Source organism: Corvus moneduloides, chromosome 4 (genome assembly GCF_009650955.1).
Source record: "Corvus moneduloides isolate bCorMon1 chromosome 4, bCorMon1.pri, whole genome shotgun sequence".
In the NCBI taxonomy this organism is placed as follows: Eukaryota; Metazoa; Chordata; class Aves; order Passeriformes; family Corvidae; genus Corvus; species Corvus moneduloides.
In genome coordinates this window covers 16335493-16358622 of record NC_045479.1, presented here as the reverse complement: position 1 = coordinate 16358622, position 23130 = coordinate 16335493, and the positions used below count along the sequence as shown (strand labels likewise).

Below are 23130 nucleotides of genomic sequence, written 5' to 3'. Positions count from 1 at the left end.
CCACATTTCTCTGACTGAGAAGCTATTCAGACCAAAGTGTGTTTTTATAGCATGTAGGCTTTGAAGTACCTGAATACCCTCACATCCTATTAAGACTTGGTTTATGCTCTTTAAGAGTCTTCACCTCCATCCTTCAGCTCTCCTCAGAGCCCACACTCTCAAGGAAAAAACTTTCCCAAAGAGACAGTAAGCCAACAGAAATAATAACTGTCAAGCCTCAGTATAAGATCGAGCAGATAAATGGACTACTCTCTGCAAGAGTTGCTCTTAATTAGCTGCAATTATTACCTAATGAAGTCAATAGGCTAAAGGGAAATACAGATTTGGCAAAATTAGCTGATGGAAGTGGTTAGGTTAGCCAAGATAGAATATGTAAGGTTCCAATGTACTCCTAAATAATCACATTACGTAGGAAGGTGATAAGTGTAATGGGCAGTCTCAGGTGCATCCATGTACAAACATCAGCTTTGAAATCAAAGTAACCTTTCTAGGGAAAGAAAAAAAAAAACAAAACAGTTAATAAAGCTGAAGAGGCAAGAAGTGAATAAAATGAACAGTTAAGTGTCTCATCCACAGTGGTTTCAGCCCTCTTGTCTTTTGTTTCAATTATCTTGTCTTTAAGAAAGAAAAAAACAAAAATATGAAGGTCTAAAGACAGTGAGGGAAAACATCATTCAGTGTAAGACAGAATTGAAGAGGCTAGGAAAATTTTTTGGCAAAGAAAATAGTTACATCAATCATGACAGAGTTATAAAAATTAAATTAATTGATTGAGAAAGCTAAATAGACCTAAATAGAGATGTCTGTTTACCTTGAGTTGAATAGCACAGGATGCATTAATAGCAAATGTACAACAGGGGAAAAGAAATAGTTTCATGCAACATTTAATTGAATTGTTGTTTTTCACTGCATGGAAATTTTACTGACAGTAAAAGCTTGGCAAGATTAAAAAAAAAGTTTGTGTTTGTATGAATTACATGTTGGATACATGCCTATGTTTTGGAAATTGGTTGAGTAGAGAAGAGCCATTACTGCTGAACAAGATGAATGGCTGGAAACCTGGGGCTTGATCCCATTATAGTATGTGTAGAGCTTTTAGGATGAGAAGAATTTCAATTCCCTCTCCTGCTATGACCTCACCAATATGGCTGTCGAGAGTACTTTGTTCTTGGCTTTAAATGGTAGCAGAATAAAGCAAATTCTAGACACCTCTTGGAAATCCTTTCTTTAGTTCTTGCTCTGAGACATTCAGTGGCAAAGGTGACAGAAAAACTTTTGACCACTTTCTGCATTCACCAAAGGCCAGGTAAATACATCTTATCTTTAGTCCTGCAATACAATCTATCTATCTCAGCAGTATAGGGACTCTGTAGTCTATGATTCTATGGTAACACTGACAAGAAAGAAAATGGAATTTTATATGGTTTACCCCATTTTGTTATCTTTGATTCTCTCACATATTTCCTACCATGTCATATTGTTAGAAGATAAGCCACCAGTAACATAACACCATCACACATAAAAGCAATACTACATTTGCACTGGAGACAATATAATTTTGACAACCTTTATCAAATGCTGTTTTATACAACCTAAAAATAATAACACCCACATAAGCAGAAGCTGAGCAGTATAATGATCAGTAACCCTGTTTTGCAATATGTGGTGTTTTATCTTGCACAGTTTCACAGGGGCTCAATCCCAGAACTATTGAAACATAGTGGAAAAAACTCCCTCTGGCTTTAGTAAGCTTGGATCCAGCTCCAGAAAAAAAAAATTATCTTTGACATAACTTTTTTATTTGATCAGAAAGTCAGCTTTCTATGTTCCTTATCAACCCCTGATGCCATTCATTTACACTTCTAGATAATTTATAAATATGGTTTGGGAAGCTAGGGAGAAAAGCCTGGAGAACACATGCTGTGCTGGAGAACACTTATCAAAGGGAAGGTTTTCTGCAGTGAGTTCTGCACGTGTCCAGTGATACTGCATAGTATTGTCTCATACTAAATTTACATGAAGCCAAGAGTTAACAAAACATGTGAGATTGTCCTATCCTCTTTTTTATACTATTTAATATTTTCTAGGAAGTTTTTTCTTTTTCAAGCCTGGCCTCAAGCAAGAAATTGCTCTCCCAAGTTGTGTAGTGTTCTGCTACTTTTTGTTCTTATACTTGTTCTTATCTTGTCTCTCTTCTTGCCTTCTGGAAACACAGTCTCTGAGCCCAAGTGCAATTAATAGCAAATAAATTTAGACTTGGGCAAATTCTCCAAATGAAACTGGTGAAAGAAGAGCACTCTTATCTCCCGTTATATACTTCTGACAAAGTATAATTAAAATATTTTCATGCTGGCTTGCCTGCTCTGTCTGCCTTTCATAAATGATGAAGTCTATCAAGCTATTATTTGTCTACACATTGTGTGAGGAAGGATTAAACCACTGAAGTGTTCAATATCAGTAAATGATCTGGAACTCCATAAAAACATCAATTATTATGCAGTTAAAGACATCTCGGTGGTCTCTCAGGAAGCTGGCATTTCGTCTTCATTCCTCTGCTGATGGAGTGTGAGGATGAGCATTTCCAGAGACAGACGCAGCATGTACAACTAAAATGTAAGCTACAGGACTGTGCAGAAAGGAGGGGATTGTCTCAGTTATTTATTAGGAAATGCTGGAAGAAAAATGGAACGTAAGTCAGTGCAGAAAAAGATGCCTTACTTATATCTTGGTAAAGATGGGCTCCTCTGCCTAATCCCCTGCATTTTGGGCTGACACAATGTAATGGTGCCATGTCCTGAGGTCACATAACCTTTGAGGGTTTTTGGTGAAGCAATCAAAAAGACTGTAATTAATTTGAATGTATTAATGTCTGGCTGAGTGGTAGGCAGCCTGGAAATGTATTGATTAGGAAACAGATCCCTGCTCAAAGCCACATTGTCCTTTTTTTTTTTTTAGTGGTAGGGCTCTGCTAGCTTCAATGTATCTGTGCCAATTTAGGGCTAAAGAGGATCTGAAACATCAAGCAGGCACCATTTCCAAAGTCCTTCCTCTAAGTAAAAAAAAAGTTTAAACTAAAGCAAATAATATATTTGCGCTCTGTAGAGATTGCATGTAAGCCTCAATGTAATTATGACATACAAAAAGTACTGCTGGTGACCTTAAATTACACAACAAAACGACAGAGGACATCTAAAAATTAATTCTAACTCCTTAAATGCATTGCTCACTTAATGAATGATTCATGACTCATATTGCTCGAGTTGCCAAACATTACCTCAAATTATAGATTGGGTGCATCCTGTCACCAGTATTAATAATTGCAATTATGTCAGTGTAAGTACCTTCAGATACAAAAGCCATTACATTATCTTCTCCAAGCCTTCTGCCTCACTCTCAGAGCAGGACTAAGCTAAGGTCCCTGGAGCACATAAGACTACAGAGAAGGAATAAATTTTTTTCAAAAAACCACCATACTTGGGAAACCTAAAGGTCTAACAAAGGCTGAAAGATGTGCATGGTCAGGGTTGATCTCAGCACACCTCATGCTTGCCAAATAGTGTTGGACCATGAGAACACAGGACTTGCCCAGTGAGTTTCTAATCCTCCCTCTGCTTATGTCCACTAGTGCTTCAAATCTTATCAGCTATTTAGGAAGCTCCTAAACAAACAGCAGGATGAATAGCTGTTACCAGGAAAAAAAAAAAATTTAAAAAGGTCTGTGTGAGTTGTACTGCTTAGAAATCACCCTGGAAATCCAGCCACAGGTGAGTAAGGACCAGCATGCCATCTCCCTCTGCATATAGTCTTGAAGATTCGTATTATGAACATTTTACATGTACTTTTTGTGAGTCCACACATTCAGTCCTGTTTAAATGATGGTGAGACCACAAACCTCTCTTGTGGAAGTGAGCTCTGCAGCCATATGTACAGCACATGAAAATCCTTGTGCCAGATTCACATCTGTGGACTTTCAAATTTCTCTGAAGTCCCCTTATTTGAGAGGAATGGGGCAAAATAAGCATTGAGTTCAACCTCTGTCTGACACAGAGCATTTCATGTGATCACTGCATCATCTCCTTTTCCTCTTCAAGCTAGACAGCGGCAGTCTCTGATGTCTCAGTAGGTCAGCTAAATTAACCTTGGTAGAGACAGAAGAGGTAAAAGACCTTTGTATCTGAAATGTTCAGAGAGAAGACTCTTAACCCAGTGTAGCCATTATACAGCTTGGAACCAGTTCCTTGGAGTATTTTGTGGTAAATACTGGAATGAAGCTTTTCTTTCCCTTGCAGTTAAATTGTTTATTTATTTAATTACCTACCTCTTGGACAATAGGGAGCATTTAAGATAACTTTTGAGGTAATAGAAACCATAATTGAACAAGGATATGAAAAGACAGATGTAAATTGGTTTTGGATCTTTTATAGCAGGGAATTTTTTATGACTCAACAGAAAAACAAGAAGCAGGAAATCTATTTCTATAGTGAAGCACAAAAAGTCTCTGCCTGCTGTGGTGACAGGATTAGAAGATGTAAATATTGTGGAGTTGTCAAAGCATCTGCTTTAGGATTTCAGATTAACTAGATGGTTTGACTGTAACCATTTCCAAAATGTGTTAACCAGAAAGGTTTATTGAACTTTCTAGAGCCGGACATGATTTACTTTCATTAAGTGCAAAAATATCAAGGCAGTCTTTCTTCATGCTGAAAGATTGCAGAGGGCAAAGTCACTTTGCTGCTTATTGAAGTAGATATTGAACTGCCATCACTGTTTTCTCTGACCTTTTGTCTCAGTTTGACTCAGGGTGAGAAACTGAGCAGCTGCTTTCATATAAATTACCCCTATAATCTTCTACAACAACCTGCTTGAATTTTTCTCTTTTCTTTTTTCCCCCCTCATCTCACAAAACAGCTTTTTCCTTCCCCAGTGAGTGTTACTCCACTAGAGGAGTACCAGCAAATTTACACTGTTCAGTTTACTTGTAGGTAAACTCCATTTTCCTGTATCTTCCCTCAATTATAGTGCCACTACACTCTGCTTAGATTTTACCATATCTTTTATTCTCCATCCTGAATCCCTCTGATATTGCCGTGGCATCTCAAATAAATGATACACAGCTGTCTGACATGCCAAGAAATGCCTTTGTGGACTGTCCAGTTGCAATCATCTATTCCATAGCAACGATACAAAGTGTCAGGAGAAAAAGTTATGGGGGAACCCTTGTATTTTTATGAGACAGTTTATTTGCCATGAGTGGGCCAAAGCTGGATCTCTCCAGCCGCAAGAGACCATGAGTGTCAGCAGGTTTGACTTGCAACCCAGCACAAGATGAATGGGCAGCATTAGGGGAATGACACTTGCAGCTGAACACAATAAAAAGCAACCCATGAGGGAGGCTGGCTGGTCAACTTTATTGCCATGCTGTTTGCTCCACTCATCACAAGGTGTTTATAACACACTTGTTTGACTGCCATTTTCTCCACATCAGGTTGCACAATAATTTGTGGAGGGGAGATGAGACAAAGATGAGATATTGAAAGACTCCCAAAGATCAAACTGGATAACAGAAACTAAATAGCACAGTTCACTCTTTGGCATGATGGGGCTCATGCTCCACTAAGCTGCAGCTGAGATTCTTGGGTTAGAAGCCTAAGAGGGATCAGAGAGAAAGGTTTCAGAGGTCTGAAAAGTCAAATGACTGTGAAAGATCTTCCCCATCTTCATTCACTGAAGAGCTGAAGGTGAGTCTGCTAACTTAGGTACCACTGTTAAGCATCAGCTGCTATAGGTATGAAAACTCTCTCCTTCACTCTCTCTTTGTTCTGTAGTAATTAACCAGTAAGTCTGTAACCACCACAAGAAGCCAGGTACTGAACTGCACACTGACACATGACAGGGCTCCTGATACCTGCATGGCTTTTATTCCTATCTAGTAGTGTTAATAGTAACTGAAATACTCTTTGCAGGAAGCTACTCAGGTTTCTATTGAATATTACCAGATAAACCAGGAAATAAAAAAATAATAATTAAAAAGTTATACCCCTCTGGGCACCCATACTTTGACTTTCTTCCACAGGATTCAAAATCCTTATCATAATTACAATTTCTTTCCAGGCATGTGATAACTGTGACTTTCTTTAAAGCTGTGAGCTTCCCCATTTAAAGTATGCTTTAAAGTGGTATTTCAACTATCTATGATGTTGTGAAGGAATGAACTCATCTAAGTGTCATAAAGAAGATTTTTTTCTGGGTTCAGATAGCCTTTAGAAAGCTTGCATGAGCATTTTCAGAAGGAACAGCCAAATGTAGGGGACTTGCTCTGAATTCAAAGAACAGTAACCCTCTGATAAGACCTTTCTTACCTTCTAAGCACCACAGCCCTTCAGGTCTCAGAACTGGCACTTTTATTTCCTGAATGCCTACAACACTGGAGAGAAAGATTAGCAGGAAAAGCAAATACAAGGCAGAATGTTTTTCAGAAGTTTGTTCCAGAAGGAAAGATACTTTCTCCGAGTAGAAAAAAAATGAGCATGAAAAAAAATGCCGCTTTGAAAGCAGCCCTGCAGAGTTGTCAAAAGTTAAATAACTTATCTTGTTAATCTCCTGGGAGCACAGCAAACGACAGAATAGAGAGAGAGAAAGGCAGTGCAGAGCTTAGTGGATACAAATGATGGAAAACACTGTGGTATGCATCAAACAATCTTTAGGGAAGAAAATGTGTTTGGAATATTTTCAGCACTTTCATTTCAAATGGCATCAGAGAACCAGTTAGGGGAAAGGATGAATTAATGAATCCGAACTTATAGCTATTCCAGGGAGTTTTTCTGTTCCTGGATCCGCTGATAGAACTTTTAAAGCAAAAGAGAGGTCGTTATGATAACACAATCTATCTGGTATCCATGAGGCAATAATATATAACAATTGGCAATATTATGTCTTTCCAGAATAATTTAATATATAAAGAATTTGATGAAAACTGGAGGTGGTGGACTGCTTGTTTTGTTCTTGCTATTTTTGGTGAAAATACTGAAAACCTTTCAGGCCCTTGCCAGGTTTTATTATTATAGCTGGAGCTGTAATAATACTAACTTGCTTATTTATGGTTTCACTGAATGTAGCAATATGGCATAAGGATTCACTTACCTTCAGCACACAAAAAAGAAAGAGAGGGGGAATTATAAGCATGAGTCACTTATTATTTAGCAGTCTCATTTGGGCCAGTTCTACCAGGCTTCTACCAACTTCATGGTATAATTTCAAGGCTTTGATCCAGGTTTTAGCTCAGCTCTGCTGCATTTAAATGGATCCTCTTAACTTCCCTTTTTCCTTTCTTAGACCCTGCTTTCTCCTTTCTCTTTGAGCATTATTGTAGTTCTCCCTTAGCAAAAGCTGTCTGTGTGTACATGGAAATGCCTGCCATCAGTGATGTGCCCCAAAATCCCACCACTTCCCAGCAAGCACAGGCTGTGTATAAAAATGTGCCAAAAATAAATTCAGTGCTTGCCTGTTTCATTGCCTGTAAACAAACAAGAAAATGAAAAGGTGAACAAACCTTCCGCTCTCCTCCATGCCTTGGACTATGGCATGCCATGCAGTTATATAGCAGCTCTCGTGTCTTGGCATGCCTATTGTGCTCAGCATCTCTCTGATGTGAGTGAGACATCACCAGTGGCCTGCAGATCTTTGAGCTCTGAGTTGCAAGATAAATTTGGAGCAGGAAAAAGAGGGGGAAAAAAGGGACAGACAGGAGACTGAAATGGATAAATAGACTGTCATAAGCAATAGCACCTCTGGGTGCCAGAGGTGCCTTTGAGGTCAGGGATGATGTGTTGTGCCCACAGTTTTCAGAGACAGACAGTGATTCCAGAAAAGTTTAATCTAAGTCATTGTTTTTATGCCAAAACTCTTGTTCCTTCAAAAGCTCTGTGTTATCATGTGCAATATCATCATCACTTCTAGTTGTAACAGTTCTGCCACAACACATCCTTCTGCTTTTTTTTTTCACACTCGAGTATTTTACAAAATATATTTCTGATACTATAATGACAGTCAAAAAACTGAGAATGCTGTTCTGGCTGGGTTGTAATTAGAGCTGGACTAATTATAGAGGTAACTCTTCATAGAGCATCAGTGAACTGACTATTCTTTAAATGGAATGAATCTCTATACCCTCATCCTCTTCAACAATGGGTGAATAACAGAACCTCCAAGTTAACAGCAGAAATGATAACCCAAAGAGTCTGGCTACTTTCCTACAAGCCTTTGTGCTTGAACTGTATGTGGTTGGCTCTCTTGATGCTGCTGTGCTGAGCCTTTACACTGGAAAATGAATCTCAGCTGCATCATCATTGCAGACTCCATTCATGTCAGGGCCATTATGCTCAGAGGGGAAGCAGCTGCTCCTTCAAGACGTGCATGCTTGGGATCAGAGACAGACAGCTGTCATGGTTGTTGGTAAAAGCAATTTGGAGGGGGGGAAAGATACATATCATGTAATGGAGATGGAAAGGCTGACTGCTGTGTGATCCTGTTCACTATTATTCCACAGTTCTGCCAGGGCCTGCTAAAACTGTCATTTCTCTTGCTTATGCACAAGGTAGCACTTTTTTGGAAGACAGTGTAGAGCTTGGGATCTTCTCATGTGATTCGTTACAATGTCTATGTGAACTTGTGGTAGGACAAGAACAGAAATAAGAGTTAAGGACAAACATGGAACCTAATTCACTTGTGCTTAAATGCATTTTGCTTTGGCATGAGCTGAGGTATGCACCTGAGTACTCACTCTTGCAGTGAAATTTTGCCAGCACACAACTTTGCTCACATTATACCTTTCTCCGTGTATATTTCTCCAAAATGATGTAATCAGGGCAGAACTCTGTAAGAGTCTGATCTCTACACCTTAAGATGTTCTCTGTGGGCCCTTCCACCCACCCTCAGCATCTCTTTCTTTCAGACTGGCTGCTAAGGCTATCTAGTGGTCAACAACAGGTCAGAGCTGTGGAAATTGGGGCAAAGAGGATCTCTTTCTGATTCTCTAATGATCTCAGCTTCAGCTCCTGGGAAGCAGCAGATATCCCACACTGCAAACTGCAGGCAGGTGACTAAGGGGCAGTTCATTCTGGCGCAGCTCAGATGTTGACTTACTCTGAGTGAGAAGCCAAGGACCTGCATGATGCTGTTTGTTTTTCTCTCCAATGTGCTTCTCCCAGACTCACAGACTGCTTTCTGCACAATCACATGGGTTGCTTTCATCATATCTGACTCTATATTAAACAAAGGTATTTGTGTTCCTGCTTTCCTGATCCAGAGTACCTGCAAACTTCATGGCATATGCTAGAATCACAGGAACATAGAATAATTCATAGGGATAGAGCCTCAGGAGGTCTCCACTCCAATTTCATCCTCAAAGCAGGGTCAGTGTGGAGTTCAGACCAGGTTGCTCAGGATTTTATCTGTTTTGGCTTGAAAAACTTCCAGGGATGGACCCTGTACACAAATCTGTGTCCACTGCTTTGCTGGCCTCTTTTTTTCTTTGATATCATCAAAACCTTTTGTCTTCTTTCTTTCATCCTCTCACTACACACCACTATAAAAAGACTGGCTCCATCTTCTCAGTAGATTCCCTGTAGGTACTGGCAGGCTGCTACCCCAGCCATCTCTTCTTCAGGCTAAACACTCTCACTCCCCTCAGCCTTCCCTTCCAGGTCACGTGCTTCACTCTATCAAAGAGAATATCCCTTGTCATTGATCTTGGACATATGGTCTGCTCTTAAACTACTTTCCAAGGTGCATCAGTCACTGGACAAAAGCATTTTTTAAAAAATTAGACATCTCTGCTATATTACAGATACTTCTGATCTGCTGGACACAGTCCTTCTTGGACTGTGGGAAATGAGATATCCAAAGCTGCTGTCTGGTGGATGAGAGCCACTGCCACTGCAGTGATTAGTGACTTAGGAGAATCAGGGCAGAAAGCAATGTGAGTAGAAGAAGGAAAGACCATGTTTATCCCAGTGGTGATTCTCATTCCCAGTCTTGCAGGCAGAGCCCAGTTGCCCTAGGGAATACTGCATCACTTCAGCCCCTCTGTGTGGGTTCGGTGACTGAACTGAAAGAACCAATCTTCTGTCCAAGAGTTCTCTAAGAAATTTCCTGTAGTCTCTATTGATTCTCTTTTGAGAGGGAGACATTTATATAGCATTGCTTTTTGCTTTCCTTTTACACAGAGAGCTGTAATTAGTGGCCTTTGTACTAAATGTTAGATGTGGCCACCTGTGGTATCTTGAGGTTATTCACACTTGTAAGAGTTTTTAAATGTTGGGTCTAAGCCACCCAGAGAACTTACAGCAGGGGGAAAATATTCAGTTGCCTGGAAGCTTTTCCATTACCTTACACCACAGGAGTGGCATAAAGGAGCTACTGAAAAGTCTGAGTCTCATACTAATGTTTCGACAAACAGAAACATTTTTTTTAAGAGGTGATAGGGCAAATGTGGGGGAGTTCAATTCTTTTTGCTGTTATTTATTTGTTCCTTTGTCTTATTCACTTAAGGGACAAGACCTGAGTAAAAATGGTGGTGACTTAGGTCTATTTTATTTTGTTCAGAGAAGCACTTGCTCATGGCAGTCATATAATTTCCTTCCTCTCCTTCTGTTTATACGGATGACCTTGTCTTTGTCAGGACTTCCTCCAACTCATCCCATCCCATGACATCCCAGTAGCTCTTGTCCCTGCAGCTTTTCCCAGAGTTTTAATTTCCAATTTATAAAGGAAAGCCTGTTAGCCACATCCTCTCCATAGAATAGGTGAATGAAAATGATGTTATTTTATTCCTCAGTTGTTCTGCTGATTATCACAATCTTCATAGAACTATTACTATGCTCTTTTTATTGATGATGCTGCTAGTCCCTGTCATTTACAAAGTCCTTTTATCAGTTAAGGTTCCGTGTTACTTTATGAGCTCAGAATAGTCATATACATGGAGATCCATTTGGACATAAACAGGATGGGTGAACTGCAGCAGGTGCTTAAAAGGAGGGGACCACTGTCCAGTAAATACACCTGGAAAACCAGCAAAGCAGACTGTATCTACAGCTCTGGGGTATCAGAAGCCCACTAGGTTCCAAACCTGAACCCAGCATTATACTTTGCAGGTTTTTTTTTTCCAAGATATATATGGCAATGACCTGGCAACAGTCACAGCCCTAGATAGTTTTGCCTGACCCTGTGCTAAGGGGAGAAAAGAGAAATATTGTCCTTTAGAAGGAGGAAATGCTTGGTTGGGCACTCTTAATGTTACAAACAGATACTGAAGACGGAGTTTTCTCCTAAGTGATGAATAGCAAGGGTGATCCCAGGACAGTTTACAGCAGGGAACAGCAGAATATGATTCTGGATCTAATAAAACAATGAACTAGGACTAGTCCCCAGACACCAATCCTGGCTTTTTCCTATTTTATAGAAAAGTCGTGAGCCTACCAAAAGCAACAGAAGTTTTGCCATTGGCATACACAGGGCTTTTGACCTATTGATCTTTCTTCAGAGCAATTTACCATGAGATTTCAGGCTCTGAAATTGGACTGTGGATGAGTAATGTAGCTTATACAGTGGAGCCCTGCTCTCAGCACTCTCTGAAGTCAGGCTTCCAGGGCCAATGCTGATGTGTGGAATTTCACAGCTCAATCCATGAACACTCTCTAATATCCTTCCACTGATTGCTGTTTTTATGAGCAGCCGGATATTTAATTAATTCTTAAACCTGCACAAAAGTAGCATGTTTGCAGAGCAGATGAAGTGAATCTAGCACAAGCAAACATTATCTGTGTATTTTTGTCATGAAGAGATAGATCTGTTAGCTACAGAGGGAGCTCAGATTAATTCTGTGAATCTCAAACCCAAACAATATAGAGGAGAGATAGAAACACACCGTACATTCAATGGGTGTGCACCTTCTGACAGAAACACTGGCTATTGTTGATTAGCAAATATAATTGGATCATATTGGATTGATTTTCCTTTGTCTAATATTCACAGTTCTGTCCAAACCCCTTGTGTACACGACAAGAAAAACAGATAAAGAGGAAAAAATGCAATGCAGATCAACCATATTGAGAAATATATTAGTAAAGAATGAAAAAGATAGGAAATAAAAAACTACAATAGAGCATAAATATGTAAATATACATACACACACAGAGAAAGAGAGATTATGCTTTGAAGGCATTATGAGCTTTCGATTTTCTATCTGTTGCAGAACAGACTCATTTTAAGGAAGCAGGAAAAATGATTTCTTGAATAGTGATTAGGTCTAACAAACCTCTGTGTTTGCTGGAGTAGTTGCTGTCACTCTTGGGGATAAAACACCTCCTTGAATAAAAATAGGAGGACAAAAGGAAAAAAAAATATCTAAAGTGAAGCTTTAACCTACTTGGCATTCCCCTTCATTAATACTACTACCTTTGTCACTTTGCTTATAAGTCTCAAAATAGAGTTTAGGAACTTTCTTTTCAGAAGGAGAAAAATCTCAAATGTCTTTTGTCACTTCCTGCATAGAGCCTTGAAAACCCAAAACTTTTGGCTCACTTATCCAAATTCACCACGTAAGCTTTATTTTTATCCTGACCCTAGCAAACAGGTAGAATGAACCACTCCCTGGCCACAGAAGTACAACATTCATCACAAGATTTAGAAAGAAAAACTAGGAAATGGATGAATTTTTCCTCTTTTTACTGCATTACCTTTATTACCAAGCAGATATCAGAACAAGCTGCATCACCATTTATTTGCCATTAACTCGCTCTCAAATGTCACCCCGTTTCCCAGCATTGAAAGAACAGGAGGTATCACAAGTCATGTGCTGCAGGTTAATGACAAATTTGCTAGAATGCCTGAAACACAAATTTCTGCTTGTGTTTGAAGTCCATGTGTATTTACATGGGAGTTGAAGTCATATTGACTCTGTATAGTACAAGGCAAATTGCATCAGGTTCTCAGTACCTGATGTAGAGCAACAACCCCCCTTCACCTGTGAAGATTACAAGGCAGCAAGAAGAGATTCTCCCAGAGAAAGTGTAAGAGTTCAGCTCTTTTAATCTCTCTGCCATAATTTCTGTAGTTGAAAATGGCTATGAACTGTGTTATTATGTTTAATTATAAACAGGTTGTGCAGAGGTATGGGGTGCAAATTTAGTAAATCACAACATCCAGCAGGATTAGCTAGAAAAGACATTTTTCTTCTTACCAGATATGATTATATTACTTGTGAATGCCATGTTTGAGATGCTTGATCTTCTCTACAAAGGTGATGCAATGCAAATGTGCTGTCATTGAAATGCTTTTAATAGATGGTGGGGTTAAGGAGAAAGCACGCTATCCCTTAAATTACAAGGTCTGAGATCTACAGACCTTACACAATTAAGAAGAAAATAAATGCCCAGGTCAGTGGCATGGTGGGTTGGATAGCATTTGTTTAGGATGACCAGTATCATTATGAGTGTATACAAAATTATGAAAGATCTCAGTAAAGAAAAATGACATTTTAAATGCTCACTTGCAAAGTAGTAAATGTACAGAAGCAGATAATTAAATTTAAAGGGCATTTTCCAATCATAACATTAGAAAGATTAAGAGGTTATTCATTAACCTGACTGTAAATACCTCTGCTATGTCTTTCTACAAATAAGAGTGTCTGCATTTTAATTATTTGGTGTTGTTCAATGCTTCGAACATTCAATGGGATTGCATTGCGTATCACAACAGATCAAGAGCAGATCAACAAATAGATACAAACTAATTAAAAATTTAAAAAGAAATCTAATCATACTTTTATATAGCTTTATATGTACTAAAAAAAAAAACAAAAACCAAACCCAAACCAAAAAATGCTTTAGAAAGTTTGTGAAAGGCATTCAGGACTTTATACATATCTAGGACATTGATGGTATAGATAACATGTTAAAAGCCTCAAAAAGTGTTGAATTTAGAAATGAACCTCATTTACATTAAGAGACAAGAAAATGTCATGTTAGTGATTTGCCTACAGCCTGAAAGGACACCACCAACCCTCAGAGATTTTTCTGTTTACTCTGTGGCTGGGTCTGCAGCAGGGAGCAGTAGTGCTTTAGCATGTGCTACTGCTGAAAGCCCTAAAATAAAAAACTGAGTGAGAAGAGTCCCTATCTTGGGTCCAGCTTGACCCAAGGAGCCTAGTCTTTGACAAGCCCACTCTAAGATGAAAGCATCTGGATTGGGATCACACAGCTGTTTTCTTCCTCACTGCCAGGGGTTTTTTTGTGGCTTTTGTAAAGTAAGAAGGGAAAAATAACCCACTGAGAAGCAGTTATACCAAAACATCCTAAGCCTGTTATATCATGAACAGAAAAAAAGGGACAAGCAGACAATCTTTTTTTTTTCCTTTTTTCTCTGAAAACATTTCCTTTCAGCTGTCCCTTTGAAGTCACAGGTTTATTGCATGAGTGACTGAGAGCAAGGAGCTGTGAAATGAGCCTTTGAGCCACAGATTTCTCAGAGAGTATCACAAGGCGTGTGCAACTGGGGTACATGGCATCTGCAAATCAGGGTGGTGTTACTGAGGCTTTGTTCAGCCTCAGCCTCGGAGAGCTGCAGAGAGCCACAAACCTCAGCAGGGCAAAATCACCTCCCATATTCCTTCCACCTTCCCACCTGGGTTATCTCACTTCCACCCTGGGCAGTGACTGTGTTGATGTGACCACTTTATGAGGAAATAATTGAGCATACGCACACGTTCTGTGTGTAATATTATTGGTCATTTTATATACATAAATTAGGTAATGTTACCATCTCTGTTCCCCTTAGTCCTGCTGTTGCTCTGTAACTACTGGATACTTTCTCATTGTTAGAATGCTGTTGTAAGGTCATCCCTTCAAACTACCCTCACCATAGATCACTCTTGATGTTTCCTAAAAAAAATCCTGCTCAGAGGGGTCTGATTCACTTCACAGTCTAACACACAGATTGGCAGAATACTCCAGCCATGGTTATGTCTCCTCATTCTCCAGTCACAACTCTTCTGCATTTCTCATCCAAAACAATTTTCATTACTTCTCCTACATAAAGCATATTGCAAAGATACTCTGCCCCATGGATAATTCTCAAAGAGGGAGCAAAATTGTGTCTCATGATTTTGGAACAGTCAGTAACGATGTACCCATTTCTTACAAACTTCAGAGCAAAGCTGTTGAAGGTTAGGATTATTTCTGCAAGTTGTCTGGTAGAGACAGAGGTCAAGTTCACCCAACATTGGCTTTTAGTGGGAGGGCAGCACCATAATGTGCTATCACAGCATTGCTTCCTGCTACACCCCTTAGGAGGTTTATTTGAGACTGCAGGAGCCTCTTTTGTCTTTCTGCAGTTTAAAGTGCTCAGAGAAATGGGAGCTGAGCACTGCCAGCAAAACCAATACCTGTTAGACCAGGAGATGAGAAAAGCAACACAGTGGTAGCCTCAGGAAAAATGATAGCCAGAAGATGGATGTGAACAGCAGAGAGCTGATGAAGAGGGTAAGAAGGACCAGAGAGGCTGAAGGGGAGCAGGTGTTGCATTAGGCAGCAAGGAAAAATGAAAAGGGAAATGGATCAATGAGAAGAGTGGTGTAGGTCTGTCTCAGACTTACAGGCTACAGATCAGGTCCTAATGCAAAGCTGCTGCAAATATCTGAGAGAAAATTGTCACTGTTAAGGAGAAGAGATGCTGAGGCACCCCTTGTTAATACAACCAAGAGCAGGGGGAAAAGAGACAGCAAGACAACTGAAATTCCCAAGATGTGACCTCATGGAGAGCTGTGGCTGGTCCACAGCACTGAGCTGTTCCTCTGCCAGTTCAGCTGACACAGAAGGGATGTACCCCACTCCAGGGGTCCCCCAAATTCAGTCACAGTTTCCCTTTTCTGTTTACTTTGTGTCATTTTCTTTCAACTGAGTATTTTGAATGCTTTACTCATCCCCAGGGATGACAGGCAGAATTATAGAAACCCTTTGATAACTGCCATCTTTACCTGGAGATAAAAATCTGAATCCCAGTTGATTATCAGAATCCCATATCATTTAGAGGCAGACCCTTTGTGGAAATGATTGTTAATGATCCCAGACTCGAGGTCATGGCTTTGATGCAGAACTGAGCAAGAAAACAATGATAGGAAAAGGAGGAAATAAGTTCATGATCACAACATAGATAATAGCACACAAAAAACCAAAAAGAAATTTACTGGAGAAAAAATAATCTCTATGCAAGTAATAAATACATTGGAATTTCTGATTATGAAAGAAGATGATAATTTTTTTAAAAAATAATTTCTATCCTCTTCTTTAAAGAGGTTATAGAGCTCAAGTCTCAGTGAATAGCAGTGGCTTTAAGAACTTAAATGTTTGAATGACAACTGAGGTGAGATTCCAAACTTCAAGTCACTTCAGTGTTTCCACGATACTGTTCAAAGTGCAAGGCTTGAAGAAATGTTACCCTATCTCTGTGTGGACTGTCATAGGATAATACAGACAGGTACTGAAACTAGGGTCAGTGAGGTATTTCTACTAAAAATAGGCATTAAAGGGTGACAGTGTGAAGAGCCCATGTGAATGCATTGCAGAACTGCTTCTCTTGCAGTCACCCTTTCTTGCTTTCCTCTAATTAACTTATTTTCTTTTTTATTCACACCTCAGTCTTGTCCCGATTTCCTCCCTCTCACATTCACCCCATTTATTATTTTCTCTTGCCCCACACGTTTTTATGTCTTTCTCTAGGTATGTTCTTGTGCTCTTCAAACAGGTTTGCTCTGTGTGGAGGCACGTTGCAGTGCAGCAATCACTGCTGAGTGGTTCTGCTGCTGTTGCAAGGCACAGTGGGAGGGATTTAATCCCCAACATGACACTTCAGGGACACAGCAGATTGATGGAGGAGATTGTTCCCTAGGCACGCTGCTAGATACTATTCCTATCTAGATTTAATTTTACTTCCCATAAGTTTGCTTTACCACAAAGTCCCAATTTAAAGAGTTGTTATGTAAAGATGGACTTAGGTTCAGGGAAGTGGACCACTGCAGAAGAATAAGGTAAAGTGAAACCTCAGAAAACAAAATATATTAGTTAGTAGTCTTTTTGTCCTTAGACATGTTTGCTGTGGAAAGGTGGCCTGAGATGTAGAAGCAGAAACAGGAAACTTGCAGACAGTAACAGATAAGCCTGCGAAAGAAAGGCAGAGAGCAATTTACAGCATAATTGTGGAATTTCAGGACTTTAATAAAAAGAGTTTGAGATCCTCAACACCAGAAATGGGAGAGGAACTGACTTCATCAGCAAGTCAAGTCATTCTAGCAACAGTTGTGCTGAAGTTGACATGGTGCTTCTGCCACAATGTGGCAGTTCCCATGTGGTAAAAATACAATGGCACAGCTTCTAAATTTCAAAATCAACGTCTTTCTCTCTTTTAATTAAAAACTCATCTTTGACGTAGAATGGAATGTGCAAGGGACATCAAATATATTCATCACCATCACTCTATGGAAATTTTGTATCACACAGACTTCACTGATAAAGTACCAAGATGAGTTTGTGAAGTTTGCAGATCTGTGCACACAGTAATGGCCTTGCTTTTCTCTACCCTGTGCTAGTTAATGCCCCTCAGGTTTTTAATGGTTTTGGCTTCAAGTAATCCAATTTAGCCCTTCTGAAACCCTACATTTCAAATGTTCCCATTATTTTATTTTGGCAAATATTCAAGAGAGGTCAAAATCTGATGTGAACAGGCTTTACAATGTCTCTTTAAAAAACCAAAATAAGCAGAGAGCTTGAGAGTATTTGCTTATGCGTTTTAGTCTTCCTGGCCCACTGATGATGAACATAATTTTTGCAGAAGGTACATGGTCAGAGAAAAGTCCCTCAGTCTCCTGTTATTAAGTTAAGCTTGTTAAACATTACATTATTTTTTGACAGAGGGTAGGGGCTTCTCTTAGAGGCATGGTGAATTAATGCAAAGCTAAGGTATTTTACCTTGCTAAGAGTAGCTGCAGCATGTTAGGACCAATATCTGGACCCATGTATCAGAGCCAGATTCAAACACAGATTTGTTAAACCCGTAATGGAGTCAAAATACAATTAGTCTGTAGCTAGAGTCTATGTAATTAAAGTTGGTAGCAGTCATGCAGTGAAACAGCATAGTCAGAGACTTATGGAACCTATACTAATGCAGTAGCCATGAAAAGCTGCTGAATAAATATCTCCTTTCATTGGCAAGGACTATGCAAACTTTGAGGTTCTCTGCTCACAAAAGGGGAGATGATCATGCAGACCCACAGCAAACATTCATAGCTGTGACCCACAAGTTTATAATTAGCTGCAGAAAACACTTCCTTTGAGATTTTTAAATGTTTTTATAAATATTTTGTTAGGTGTTGCCACCCTCTTTCCTTCTTTCACAAACTTTTCTCAGACTGCAGAATGAGCTTGGAAATATAGATTCTGGTTGGAAATTTAGGTATCACTGCTTTCTGGTAAGGTAAGAACCAAATTAAGTTCCTTCAGTATTTCATTATCACTGCTTCAAATGCAATCTTCAGTAATACAGACATAAAAAAGATTTAGCTGCTCTCTCAGAAACAAGTTTGAACTTCTGTTCAATATATGCTTAAATACTTGCAAAGAATTTGAGCCATTCCCTGTTATATCTGAGTCAGCATTCTTCTCTGTGCTTCTAATCTACATCTCAGGTAAGCTGTTAAGTGAGATGGAAGATGTGTAAAAATCCCCAGAATTTATGGACACGGAAGCAGAACAGACTAGATTTTCAAGCTCATGAGAATTTCATGTAAGACTGACCATGATGGTGTTTAAAAGAATTTTAAAATCATTTGCTGAGTAAAGAAATGAGGTACTTTCCAAAGCAGATTCAAGGATCATCTGATAGATCTTAGTGAGTGAATAAGAAAATCCCATGCAAAAGCCACATACTAACACTGTTTACAACCTAGGGAAAAGGAGAGATTTTCTTTAGCTTCAGGAAGAGTCTCTTTGTCTCTCATATGTTAATATTCCTGTCAGAAGCCCTACTCTGACTCTGTCTGAGGAACAGAGTCAGAGTCTCCATGGGTTTATCCATGATCCCAAAAGGACTTCTATGACTTGGAGGGATTTGCAGGCATTCACTGAAATATCACAGCATCTTTTCTGGGCTCACTGGCAAGTTGAGGGGGTTAATCCATGGTTCCTTAAGGGACCCTCCCTGTGCTGTATTGCAGTTCTCTGGGGTTTTTTCATGACCAATATTCCTACAAGCTCTTCCAGAAAAAAAAAAAAAATTAAGCCAGGAAAGACTAGAAAGACTGGGATTTGGGTTTTGATTTTTATTATTTTGTTTTGTCTGGGGGGGGTTGGTTGGTTGTTGGTTTGGTCTGGGGGGATTTTTTATAGGTCTGCTTGTATGTTTCTTAAAAGAGGTGCGTTCCTCTTATACATTAGCTTTGGGTAAGAATAAATTCTAAGTTGGTTTCAGTCAGCCTTCTGATCCCTCTCCTCTTTCAGCAGCTTCACTACTTGTCACTCAGGGACTTCGAGTAGGTCTCATAAGGTTTCTGTATTTAACAGCACAGGTGTGATAGCTGATCTGAGGATAATGAAGTACTGTGCCTCCAATTTGTGCTGGGCTGCAGAGGAACAACTTGACTCACACCACACTGTTCCTTCAGAGAATATAACCTAATGATCCTCAATTCAATCTGAACAGAAACTTAAATAACTCTTCTGCTGAGGCAACCTTTCTCATGGCTGAGGATAGGTATAGCTTTAGTCTGAGTTCTGGCATGATTATTTTATCTAAAGTGTTTGAAGAAGACAGTTATAGTCAGATAAAACTTGCTGGGTGATGGGTGTATGGAGCTTCAGTCAACTTCCAGCAACAGCGGTGCAGCACAAGGAGGAAAAGAGTGACTTACTGACATCTGTCAGTGCTCCTGTCAGGGTAAGTCCCTTTTCTAGTTCTCCTATAACCTCTGCAAGTATAAACCAGTATAGGTGCCCTGATGAAATGTGTATGTGCCGTGAGCTAGTCCCTAGATTTTACCTTTTAATGACATCATCCACTCTTCTGACCCATTTATGGCCTCTCGAAGGAGTTGGGTCATGCCCAAATAGATGACTAAATGATGGTTGCAGTGAATAAGCTCAGGCCTAAGCATGTGCTTCTGTGCAGTGGGTGCCCCAGTGTAACTAGATCACAGAATATTCTGATTTGGAAGGATCCACAAGGATCAGCAAGTCCAGCTCTTAAATGAATGGCCTATCCAGGGATTGAACCCAGAACCATGGTGCTATTAGTACCAGGCTCTGACAGACTGAGCTAATCCCAGGGCCATATACCTCTTCACCCAGACTGCTTGCCCCAGGAATATTTAACTGTAATGGTTTCAGGTTTTCATCAAATTATGTCTCTGCTCATTAATTATAATAAAAAGTAAATTGCAATAAAATGTGGGGCTCCTCTGCCTAAGACGTAAGTAATTATCTAAGTTTTTAACATATTTTGAAACTATCCTACTGCTGGAAATTACTGTTTTATGTGGCAGCTGCTTATCTGTGCCTCTAGATGGAGATCCTATCCATTTAACTCAACCCTCTAGAGAAAGCTGTGGGATGCTTCAATAAGAGCTCCAGTTTGCCTTTCGTACTCCAAAGACTAAATTTTACTTTTTTCTCTGATTTCTGGATTATAAATTTATTTTGATTTTAGCAAGTAGACATATTTCACAGCTTACCTGGAAAAAAAAAAAAAAAAAAAAAAAAAAAAACACCAGAAAAAATGCTCTTTGGTTCTAGCTTTCAACAGCAAGAGCATCCTTAACTACTGACTTTGACTGAAATGTAGTGCTGAAACCCTCTGCTTTACAACTGCTATCCTGAAAATTCCCTCTACTGTGTAAGCACCTCTGACAAGCTGAGGTGCACAGCATTGCAGGTGGGACTCAGAAGGAATGATATGGATCATTGTATTCAGTCACTTTTATCATAGGGATATATCTCATGGTTCCACAAGAACAGCGAGGAAAACCTTCCATAACTTCACCAAGAGACTTGGCTATTTCCCTTCTGGACCAAGATTTTTCACATATGATCCTAGCAAGAATAAGGAGGCATGTGAGTCAAAGTATCTTCTCTAGTCCAGGAGGTAAAAATCCCTTTTTGTGAATCAAAACCACTTAGATAAAACCATGCCGATTAAGCATATTTTTCAGGTTTGCCCAATGCAGTAGGATGCAGAGTTTAGCTTGTAATGGTATCAGCTGCCCAAAGACAGAATGTAAATTCTCTCTTGATTACTCAGGTCCTGGAAAACAAAAACATATCTGCAGCCAAACCTATACTTACAGAAAGGTAATATTTCACGTGCCTCAGTACCAACGGGTGACTATCAACATAACAGTAGTAATTGTAATAACAGTACCCATATATTAGAAATACTTGGTTATCCATATCTTTGAGGAAAAACTACCCTTTTTTTTTTCTTTTTAATTTCCTGACACCAGAGAGGTTATTCTTTGTTTGAGTTTTTTTTACTATACTGACTATACTTTTCTTTGTGTGATATTTAATACAAACAAGTTGGGCTCATTGCACTATATTTACTTCCAAATAGTTTTTCTACATTTGCTCCTATATAGCTTTAGACTATAAGAGCAGCAGTGTGCAAGATGTAGTTAGCAGCTTTACAAATCCTCAGACCCTAACTTGCCCTGAGGCAGCACTTTTGGTGCCAGCATTGACACCTTCTCATGTACAGTCCCCTGCTGCTTTTGGGGGAATGTTTTCATTTCTGCCTTGTTCAATTGTTGTTTGTGGCACACTGTTGGTTTGGTTTTTTTAATGCTCTTTGACTCTGATCTACTTGTTGTTTCAAGATACATGCAGAAATTTTTAATTTTGCCCTTAGGTATTCTTCACAATGAGATGGAGAAAAGTAGATCCAGGCAGGACCACAGGATATCTTTTTTGTAGGACATGTGTTGATTGAGATAAACAAAAGTGCATGAAAATTAAAACAAATGGATCACACCAAGACCATAACACTTAGCAAAGATGTTTCTAGTTTCAAAAGGATTGCAGAAGATAACCCATGTGATGAAGATTTTATTCTTCAGGTGTTGGGGTATTTTCTGAAATGTTTTTTTACCAAAAGTCCAGACTACATCTATAGCTCTCTTAAAGTCTGCAATAAATTCTGGCTAACAGACCTAGGATATTTGTCACAGATGTAGGGATTTTGTTTCTCTCTTTTTCTTTTCATACTGTGAGTTTAAAATGGTGTGAGGAAGAAATGTAGAATCAAAATCAATTCAATTCAGGATAAAAATCGGTTCAGGAAAAAAAATTCTATTATTGCTACAGCAAACATCAAATCCATTTTACATAGGTTTGGGCTGAATAGGAACTAGATCAGAAAAAGAAAGTTAAAGTAACTTCTGCTTGAGAGTTGCATGTTGAAATGCATTCAGAATAGCAATGCACATAGAGTCTTGGGTAATCCTGTTTAAATCACAAATATAACTTTCAGGTGCAGATCATTTGTTGCCTCTTTCACGTCTTGACCTTTATATGGTTTCAGAGAATTCAAAGAAGACATTAAATCCTTACCAAATTTAACTTGTCAATATGCACAATACAGAAGAAGGGTTTGTCTAACACACTCTGACAGGCGTGATGTTTCAGCCTTTTTTTTCAATATACCAAACATTTCTACAGTCTGTTTTGTGACAGATGTTGGAGATATATTTTAAACTTAAAATTACAGTGTTTGCTACAAGATTCGCCTGCATCAAATGGATGTGTTCCTGTTGGGGTAAGTGGAAAGCACAACTCAGCAGGATGTAGTGCTTAAGTATGCTCCAGTTCTGCCCTAAACTGTTGTCCAGTCAAAAGAAGGGAATGATTTTCAGCACTATGAGTTCTTTAGAGGGAGGAACTACTGCACTGGGAATGTTTCCCACGTACATATCAAATATAAACAATGAATTAATTTATATGTGGATTTCTTGGCTTTGGACATTTTCCGTGCAGTGATTATGGTGTTTCCACTCCACGAAGTCATATATATTTTGAAATATATTTCAGAATATTA

General features: G+C 39.2%; 1 protein-coding gene across 3 annotated transcripts in view; it reads left to right on the top strand.

Moving 5' to 3' along the window:
* CHRM2 (cholinergic receptor muscarinic 2) overlaps positions 1 to 23130 on the top strand; it is an 86410-nt gene that overhangs the window by 54930 nt on the left and 8350 nt on the right. Inside the window, exons 1-2 of one of the 3 annotated variants that reach the window (XM_032107232.1) lie at positions 12986 to 13067; positions 22770 to 22851. The exons of the other annotated variants lie outside the window; for them this stretch is intronic. The gene's annotated coding sequence lies outside the window, so the exon portion shown is untranslated. Of the gene's footprint in view, positions 1 to 12985; positions 13068 to 22769; positions 22852 to 23130 lie in introns of those variants that run through there. 3 annotated transcript variants of the gene reach the window in all.